Genomic DNA, 10729 nt, shown 5'->3' on the forward strand with positions numbered 1-10729 from the left:
CATTTGAAAGGGTATTCAATTCTCTATTCACTAATATAAACATTTACCTAATTATTTATACAGGGTGTTCAAAAAACATTTTTTTAATTAAAATAATTGAAACAAAAAGAAGAATGTACGTAATTTATTTAATTCAAAATACGTTTTACTGTTGTCAGAAAACAGGAAAAAAATGTTTATTTGAGAAATAAATATTGTTTTTTGCTTAAATTCAATGTTAAAGCTGCCACCCACCTGTCGCTTGGCAGTTTGAACATTTCGTTTAAGCGAAAATCAATGTTTATTTGTCAAGTAAAATTTTTTTCTGTTTACTGACAGTAGTAAAATGTATTTTGAATTAAATAATTACATTATATTCTTCTTTTTGTCTCACTTATTTTAATTAAAAAATGTTTTTTGAACACACTGTATAAATAATTATGTTAATGTTTATATTCTTGGATACAGAATTGAATACCCTTTTAAATGAGCTATCATATGACCCCTATTCTCATTTAAAAAAATCATCGATTAAGTCATCACGCCCAGATGGATGACTTCACTAGTATGATATATATGCCAAAAAACCGTAATTTAAAAATAAAAATCGACGTGTTTCGGGAATTTTCCTTAAAGTAACCACTTTACGTAATAACGAATTTATGCGTTACTTTATTAGTAATATGGGGTATGACAAGTCCGCAGAAAGTGTGTTATTTTATTTATAAACAAATTAGCACTTCTAAATCTTCTCTATTTTTCAATTAGTGGTCTGTAACTCCTAAAATTTTTCCTTTGAGCCAAAAACACTCAAATAAAAATTCACCGTAATTTAGTTCTGCACAAAGTTATTTTTTTTCCGATTTCCTTCAACAAAAATTTTACTCAGAAAATCCGAGTTTTCCCAAAAAATCTGCAATTTTCAATTAAAATTTTAGGGAAGTACCTAATTATTTATCAATAATTAAATAATTGATGACATGAAAGATTTATTATAGTAGATTATACAGAGGGGCTAAATTATGGAATAAATTCATTTCTTTAAAACGGACGATTTTGGAGCAAAATCCCGAAAGAGGTCGATTTTTATTTTTAAATTACAATTTTTTGGCATATATTTCTTACTAGTGACGTCATCCATCTGAGCGTGATGACGTAATCGATAATTTTGTAATGGGAATAGAGGTCGTGTGGTAGGTCATTTGAAAGGGCGTTTAATTCTCTATTCAGTAATATAAACATTATTATCATTAGGTATTTATACAGGGTTGCCAAAAAAAATTTTTGAATTAAATTAATTGGCGCAAAAAGAATGTATGTAATTTATTTAACTCAAAATACATTGTACTGCTGTCAGAAAATAGAAGAAAAGGTTTATTTCACAAATAAGCATTTCTTTTCGCTTAAATTAAATCACAAACAGCCTCCCTCCTACCTATTGGCAGTTTGAACATTTAATTTAAGCTAAAAGCAATGTTTATTTGCAAAATAAACATTTTTTTCTATTTTCTGACAGCAATAGAATGTATTTTGAGTTAAATAAATTACATGCATTCTTCTTCTTGCGTCAATTAATTTAATTCAAAAATTTTTTTGGCCTCCCTGTATAAATAATGATATTAATGTTTATAATACTGAATAGATAATTGAACGCCTTTGTAAATGAGCTACAACACGAACCCCTATTCCTATTTAAAAAAATAATCGATTACGTCATCACGCTCGGATGGATGACGTCACTAGTTTGAAATATATGCCAAGAAATTTAATTTAAAAATAAAAATCGACCTGTTTCGGGATTTTTCTCTAAAATCGTCCATTTTAGAGAAAATGAATTTATTCCATAATTTAGCCCCTCTCTGTATATCAGGAGACCGGCGACAATCTAACCAATAGTTTAGCAATAATTAAAATGTTAATTAAAAAATTTCGGTCGAAATAATAACCAGAAAGATTATGATACACCAGAATAACTATGATTTTCGTATAAAAAAGCACTATACCTATTCAACGTTCCTTACAGGATTGAAATTGGACCATTTGAGCGGTCTCAGGAATGTTATAAAGAAACAATTTTTTGGCTTATAAACAAATAGAACCCCTCAGAAAATATTAGATTTAATTAAATTAAGTTAACGCTGTTGAAAAGGGCACGGCTTCTGTGTCCTTTACGAAGAAAAACAAATTGAATTGCGAGGAGTGATTCCAGGTATAACCGGTCAAATTTGACCGGCATTTGCGACAGAGTTATAAACAACAGGATTTTAATCTTTGAACCATTAGATACCTTTTAATTCCGGTCCTCTTTGTACATACAAATTTTCATATCTTCAAGACACTTATAACAAAAAAGATTTATGTCACTGTCACCAAATTATTTAATTATTGATAAATAATTACTTCCCTCAAATTTTAGTTGAAAATTAAAGATTTTGTTTGGAAAACCCGAATTTTCCGAGGAAAATTTCCGTCGAAGGAAATTGGAATAAATTATCAATGTGCAGAATTACTGTCAATTTTTATGTGAGTGTTTTGGTTTAAAGTTAAAATTTTCGGAGTTATAGAGCAATAATAAAAAAAGATTTCGGAGCACTAATTTGTTTATAAACAAAATAGCACACTTTCTGTGGACTTTGCACAGCTATATTACTAATATAGGAAGTGTTAAGATTTGATTTCAGCCAAGGGCGGATCCAGGACCGATTTTCGGGAGGGGCCATGAACTTTTTTTGGGGAGGTGTACCGGGGGGCCAGGGGGTAATTTTTAAAAATTACGGTTAAAATGGTGAGTTTGAAGGCACTTTTTACACACTTTTGAGTTGTATAAAGACATTCAAAAGTTATCGTTATTAAAGTATTATTAAAGTTGTTACCGATTCATCCACATTTCTTCGGATCCAAGTGCAGTTCTTTCAACAAGTTTAATACTATTTTTTCCAATGCTTCTCCTGTCACTCTGTCAGGCCTTGTTCTTCCCCTCTTTCTTGATTTTCACTAATAATTGTTTTTATGTTCTCATACGCGTCAATTAACTTGACAAAGTTTTCACGAATGTTGTTATTGTGTATGTATTTCAAATTTAGATAAAGCTGTTCTACGTGGGATACGTCGGTTATTTCGTCAAATATGACAGAGTAATAATTTGCACTTTGAACCTGATTCATGTTTTGTTCAATTATTTCTTCACCACAACATGTTATTAATTATTGATTTTGACTGGTGTTACTAATGTATGCTGCTGTGGATAGGTGTCGTTGAATACACGTCGAAAATACCAACCAACTCCTTTGTTGTAAGTTCTGGTAATCCAAGTAACGCTTCATTTCTTTTTTGTTCTTTGTGTGTGTAGAATATGGAAATTGATAGGATTTTGATGGCTGCCAAGATCGTTCTAACAATTGACACTTATCTATATTTTGATTTATAAAACATCCTATGTCATTCTTGAAGTTTCTGTTACTGCTTTTGTTCAATTCATTCTGTTACTGCTGTTCATTCAATTCTACATATTATATGTGTTTGAAACTAAGAACATTTGAACTGCCAATATTTAAATTTATATTTTTTTAAATTCTCGGAGGGGGCCATGGCCCCCTCCCTGGATCCGCCCTTGATTTCAGCATGTCCAGCAATAAAATAGCTGGTATTATAATTAACTTTTCTTGTTTTTTACTAATTTTCCCAGATTATTACCTTACATCTTTCATTGAGTTGATGATTCATGTTGTGGACATTCTCAATTATTATATTTCTAATTTAATACTATTCTATCTAATTCCTCAAAACAAGCAAATTTCAATTAAACCCAGCTATATTATAATACCTTTTGCTTTAGTTTTCCTTGCAAGAAATAAACAAAACACATCTAAACTAAACCTAACCTCGCTTTTGGCCAATCATTCATCTCCGTGTCAAATAATTTCGACAGTCGAAATTATAATATCAACACCCTTTTTAAAGTCGCTATTAATTTCGATAGTCGCTATTTCATGACGTCACTTCGTTAGTTCAACTAAAATCCACAAGGCTCGCACAATCGCATTTCAACCGTCGCCATATTGAAAGCGACTTGTTTAGTGTCGAAATTTGATTTAGAATCAGCAGCGGGACTCCGTGCACTTTCGTTTCAAGCGATGCGATCGCATTTATGCAAATTAGCAGAGTATAGACGTAGTAGAAGAGGTGTTCCCAAATTCCCAACAGACTACTAAATTCCACACGGACGTAAGCAGTGATTGGTCGTTATCATCTGATTTTGACATAGATAGACATATGGATTTGGATGAATTTTTGTGGTTATGTAAGTATATTTGTTGTCTGTCTGATTGACACTTTCTTGTTTTTGAAAAATTTGTTCAAGAATGGAAATATGAAGACGTGGAAAGATATGCAGAAAGTTGAGACAAGTTATGTAAGGTCTAGAACAGTTCACACAAAGAAACAAGATGATTTATACTATGAGTATAGTTTTTAATCAATTTCATGCTATGAGTGTAACAGAAATAACATAATAATATGCAAGGAGTATAGATGCTACTAGGAGAGTATATTATATTCATTGATGTGGTAAGTCCTTTATTAGTTGCAATAATTAAAACTTATAGGTACTTGTCTATCTTTAGGATATAAGCCCAACTATAAAATAATTAGGACAGAGAAACCTGTTCCATTCATTGTCCCTCCAGACTGATTTGCAAACTGTGAGATCAAGGACAGCTTTCTATCAGTTATGTATTGGAAAACACATGCTGGACATGCTGAACCATGCATCTGTAAAAACTACAAGAAAAAATGGTTGTAGAGAAATTAATGAGGTGCCACCCAATAAAATTTCATGAGATTCAAGAATGTGAAGATACATGAGCAATTTCAGGTAGGGATCCTATTAAATTACATAATGTAACTTTAACACAGGTATATGAAAGTGAGTGTAAGGCAGTGGTCTCCAATAAACACTGTACACGGCCTAAGGCATCTATTGGATACCACCAGTTAAGTCGGTGGCTACTACAAATTACTCTGTAATTTGAATTTGTTTTAGAATTACTCTTTTCTGTAACTCTTTTCGGTTGTAAGATAGTTTTCTGTCCTTCAAAGTTTATTAAAAGAACGAAAATGAACAATTTTCCTACAGCGTGACATACGCAGCCTACAACATCTATTGGAGACAACAGCCTTACACATTGTTTTGTAGAGTTTGTAACATTTTTTGTATTCCCTGTTACCAGTGCAACTGTAAAGTATATGAGCTGAAAAATACCTTATGAATAATACTAACTCTGTTTTAGATGATGCTGCAAGGTGTTTGGGAGAAAATAAAAAGAGAAACTGAGTAAACATTGAATTTGATATTAAGATAGTTTTTTAGCTCACAAATGTTTTTTGTTTTGTATCTGTATTAAATTTTTATTATACAGTAGGTACTTAGCACCCCAATTATCCGTGCTCCTCGTGACCGGAAGTGGCACGGATAATTGAAAAGCACAGATGATCCAATCATTAATTTCTTATACAGTGAGCACGTAAAGGTTGGAATAAATTCATTTTCTCGAGAATGGACGACTTTTGAAAAAAATCCCAAAACAGGTCAATTTTTAATTTTAAATTACGACTTTTTGGCATATATATAATACTAGTGACTTCACCCATCTGGGTGTGATGACGTCATCAATGATTTTTTTAAATGAGACTAGTAGTCGTGTGATAGCTCATTTGAAAGGTAATTCAATTCTCTATTCAGTAATATAAACATTAACATAATTATTTATACAGGGTGTCCAAAAAATTTTTTTTGTATTCAATTTATTGACATAAAAAGAAGAATGTATGTAATTTATTTATTTCAAAATACATTTTACTGCTCGCAGAAAACAGAAAAAAATGTATATTTGAAAAATAATCATTGCTTTTTGCTTAAATTAAATGTTCAAATTGTCACGAGGCTGGTGGGTACCTGCTTTAATATTGAATTTAAGCCAAAAACAATATTTATTTGCCAAAAACACATTTTTTCCTGTTTTATGATAGCAGTAAAATGTATTTTGAATTAAATAAATTACACTCATTCTTCTTTTTATGTCAATAAATTTAATTCAAAAAAATTTTTTTTGGGCACCCTGTATAAATAATTATGTTAATGTTTATATTACTGAATAAAGAATTGAATTACCTTTCAAATGAGCTATCACACGACCCCTATTCTCATTTAAAAAAAAAACATCGATGACGTCATCACGCCTAGATGGGTGACGTAACTAGTATGACATATATGCCAAAAAGTCTTAATTTAAAAATAAAAATTGACCTGTTTCGGGATTTTTTCCCAAAATCGTCCGTTCTTGAGAAAATGAATTTATTCCAACCTTTACGTGCTCACTGTATATGATTCATATAAGAATATTTCATAAGAATTTCTTATGCATGATATGTACTTACCTATCATAAAAAAATAACAGAAAAAATAAATCTTTCATTATGAGTCTCCTTTTCTGCATATAGAGTTTCTGTCGAGTGATTAAAGTGATGCTATTTTGATAAAACCTTAAAAAATCAATTTGAGTAATAGAAAATCATAGCACGGATAATCCGCAGCCCGGATAATCTGCACACGGATCGGGGTTCTACTGTAGTTGTATAGGCTAATTTACAAGAATGTTAGTTTGTTTTTATAGATTTTACTTGATTCATAAATATTGTGAAATTTCTTATAAGATTATATTTACATATATACGCATACTTAATTTAGGTCTGAATTTTAAAGAATTGTTAAGTAATGATGTTATTTTATAGACAACATTATAATATACTAGAGTTGTACTTTAAAAATCAAAATATTACTGGGTCCCAGGCGGGGTTTAGAGGGGTTTTACCTTCGCCATTGCACCAATAAGAGCCTCCCCTCCTTTGATTTCCGAGATTTTTAATAAAGAATAAAAAATTTTAAACATTAGGTATTTAGTGTTTTATTTAGTTTGCAATAGTTATTTTCAGTAAACATTTTTTATTATCGTATATTTATGGTGAAAACAATATTTAGTGTAAGGTTCTAGAAATTAAAGTCATTTTGAATTTATGCAAGGCAGGTCCACAACAGCAATTTTTATTTTAAGACAGCTAATGGAAAAACTTGAGAAAGAGAAAAAGAAAGACTCGCACATAGTATTTATTAATCGTGAGAAACATATGACAAAGTTACTGGAAACCTACGGGTACTAAGTAGGAAAGGAATACCGGCTGAATATGTGAGTGCTGCTAGACATGTATGAGATGGTAACGATCAGAGTTCAAGCAACGAAAACAGAATATTCTTTTAAATATGGTATTACAAATCCACATAGAGTAGTTAGCTGGGATAAACAAGAGCTCCACAAGATGATAGTTTTATGTAGGTATGTAGGATCGATATTACTGAGCAATGAGAAAGTACATGGAGATACTAGATACAAGTAATAGACCTGGATCCCGCGTATGAAAAAAAAGTTGATTATTAGCAAGCTGACAATTTGTTAATGGCTTAACGGTGTCGAGTCGGACAGCATGATTTGAGTTTCCACTAGACTTGTGTTATGGACGGATTTTACGGGCTGTGATTGGTCGTATTCAAATCAAGGACATTTAGGATTAGGAATCTCTCTCACTCGTTTGTTGCAGTTTTAGTTTTAAGGTTATAATACTTATACATATTTACATTTTAAATTTGTAAAGTTATAGTTCTTCTACAATAAATATTATAATACAAATGAATATCTTAATTTATAAATGTAAAGTTAATATTTTTCAGAGTATTTACGTACTTTGTATGCTGTTTTTTATTAAGTACTTATAGTTTTCTCGGATATACATTCAGCAAAAATTATATAACTAGGGGGTAGTAATGTTATAAGAAAATTAAATAGTATAATTTATACTTATAAAAGAGATAATATTATATTTATTTGTGTCTTAAAAATGTATGATTAACTTTCAGACTTATTTGATCTGATGTACTAAATTGGCTCAGAGACTAACAAAGTATTAACATATAAAAGTTTAAGGGTTGTAAGAACTTCAGAAGGAAATTTTAATACGAGAGTGGCCATTCCCCTGCCTAAACTGCAATACATATTTAATTTAATTAAATGAATTGCCATAAAATAGTCATACTAACTTTATGATGGAATTAATGGTAGGTATAGAGAAAAAAACAAATAGAACGTTTTTTAAATTGTTTATTAGTGAGCTGTTCTTTAGATCATACATAAGGTCGATCATAGACTATGCCACCATCTTATATGCATCTGCTAGCACCAATTTATTAAAGAAAATAAATGTAACGATCAATTGCTGAATTCAATTGATTGTTTGTCTAGGTGCCATGAGATCCACTCCTGTTGAAGCGTTATTTGGAGAAGCCATTGAATTACCACCACAGTTTAGAAGAACCTATCTGAGTGACAAATTCTTAATAAAAATTCTTCTTTCTCGAAACTCCTTATGCCCCTCAGGGGTGTCAGATCTTTTCATCCTCTATCCATCTCTTCCATTTCTTGCGGTCCTTTGCTAACTCTTTCATTTGTGTATGTGTTTTTCCTGCCCAATTTCTATAATCTGATCGATCCACCTTTTTCTTGTCCTCCATTTCCTTCTTTTACCATACCTTTTTGATTCCATCACCTGCTTTGGTAGTCTTCCCTGGTTCATTCGGTTAATGTGTCCATACCAATTTAATTTCTTTTTTGGATCTTCGTTATTATCGATTGCTATTTAGCCTTTGTCTAATATCCTCATTTCTTATTCTGTCCAATTTTGTTTTTCCTGCTATTTTTCTCAACTGCTTCATCTCCGCTGCGCTTATTGTACTGTCTATTTTTGCATTGTTTACCCATGTTTCACTTGCATAATTTTAAAGTTGATACGTATATTGCATTGTATACCTTTAGTTTTATTTCTTCCTTTCCAAATATTGTTTTATTTAGTGCATAGTAGATCTTATTTGCTTTTTTCACCCTGTATGAGATTTCTTTGTCTACCTTTCCATTCTCTGATATTATTACTCCCAGGTATTCAAACGTCGAGATTGTTTCCATTATTTCATTTTTGCGACTAAATAACGTTTGGTTTATTTCTTCCCTTTTCTTTTGGGTTACTATCATGGTCTTCGTTTTCTTTACATTTACCTCCATTTTCAAATTTTCTATTTCTTCCACCCATATATTCATTAATTTTTGCATTTTTTCTTTATCGTCTGCTATTATTTCTAGGTCATCTGCATATAGTAATCCTTCCATTTTCACTGGTACTAAATTCCTATACCCTATTGTTGACTGTTTGCCTTGACCTTCTTTTAGCACTCTTCATTACTCGATCCATTACTAATATGAATGAAACTGTCCCCTTGTTTTATTCCTCTTAGATTTATTATTGGCAATCAGTTTCCGTTTATTTGTACTTTAGCCAGTACATTTCTATATACTTTTATATGTACTTTTTGCCAGGCTTATTATCTTTTGTGGGCTTTCCAGGTCTTCCATTACTGACCATATTATTTCTCTATTTATACAATCAAAAGCAGCTTTCATATCTATAATCGTAATATATAAGTGTTGTCTTTACAACACAAAAATTCCTACCCAACAATATATATTAACTGCTCAAATCAACTTGATCTTTCACTAAAAAAAAATAATTGTTGGAAATAATGGGAGTGTATACTAAACTCATAAAATTTTGTGGAATTTATTTCTATAAAATATTTTTATTTTGTACAATAAATACTTTTCTCATCTGTTATCAATACATTATAAAGGTTTAAATAAATAATTATTGATTGGTGTATGGTGTATGTTATGTTATTTATGCCTGTTTACTGTTAATAATAATATTGGCTATGAGTAGTTATGTTTGGTTGTGTAGTCTTTTCCAGTTACGTCTAGCAACCTAACTTCTCAAAAAAAATTACCAACGTCACTAGACAGTAGTTGTGTCTCAGATTAGCAAATAGACTTTACCTTTTCATACTTGATGGTTTCACTGTAATTATTAAGAATGCCTGACAGTTAACATGTTTAGATGACGGATTTTTTGTCTTTGATGAAGGCAAATTAGCCTGAGTATTGCGATGGCATCGATAGTCTTTCTGTAATAAAAAAAATCTATTTAATATCTTACAATATATGAATATATGTTTTGAACTTTAAATCAAAATGAACACAAAATTTGTTGCTTAGCAAAATACTTAAAAATTCTCTCCAATGTTAATTATTCATCCCTACAAAATATAAAACCCATAAAGTTAGAAAGTGAATATATTAACATCAATATTTACCTTGAAAACAAGCTTCATAGAATCATTTGGATAAGTTCTTAGAACTCTAAAATTTACTTTATTGACATTTTCATATTCTTTTTGACAATTTTGAGCATCTTCTTGTGTTGTTATATTAGCTCAAATCACTGCATTAAATGCGCCATCCTTTCCATTTATTTCGGAAAAATGAACCACCTTATACTCAAATGAGTCTGGGAGGAAGCTTTAAAAATTTACAAAATATAGGAAGCGAGCAGAAAGTAATTTGTTTTTTTTTATAAATATTACTATGTATCTGTAAACGTTCCATAACTTTTGCTGGAAATAATATGGCTGTTTAAAAATGAATACAATAAACAAGTATAAACGTATAAAATAGTCTCAAAATCCAAGATTAATAACTAAAATATCAATATTTTTCTTTTGTATAACATAAACACACTGCATAAACAAAAACAAACGAGA

General features: G+C 30.6%; 2 long non-coding RNA genes across 3 annotated transcripts; one reads left to right on the top strand and one right to left on the bottom strand.

Moving 5' to 3' along the window:
- Positions 1-4057: 4057 nt before the first annotated feature.
- Positions 4058-6928, top strand: LOC126879799 (uncharacterized). 2 transcript variants are annotated; one of them, XR_007696275.1, is made up of 4 exons: positions 4058-4279; positions 4340-4545; positions 4602-4852; positions 5268-6928. It is a non-coding gene; the product is annotated as an uncharacterized LOC126879799 (long non-coding RNA). The 2 variants fall into 2 exon arrangements; XR_007696273.1 differs by lacking the exon at positions 4058-4279 and having other exon boundaries at positions 4286-4545.
- A 2749-nt stretch (positions 6929-9677) lies between these two features.
- LOC126879801 (uncharacterized) lies at positions 9678-10729 on the bottom strand. Its single transcript, XR_007696277.1, has 2 exons — positions 10283-10729; positions 9678-10093 (listed from the first exon to the last, which is right to left on the bottom strand). It is a non-coding gene; the product is annotated as an uncharacterized LOC126879801 (long non-coding RNA).

The sequence above is a fragment of the Diabrotica virgifera genome, chromosome 1 (genome assembly GCF_917563875.1).
Source record: "Diabrotica virgifera virgifera chromosome 1, PGI_DIABVI_V3a".
Lineage (NCBI taxonomy): Eukaryota > Metazoa > Arthropoda > Insecta > Coleoptera > Chrysomelidae > Diabrotica > Diabrotica virgifera.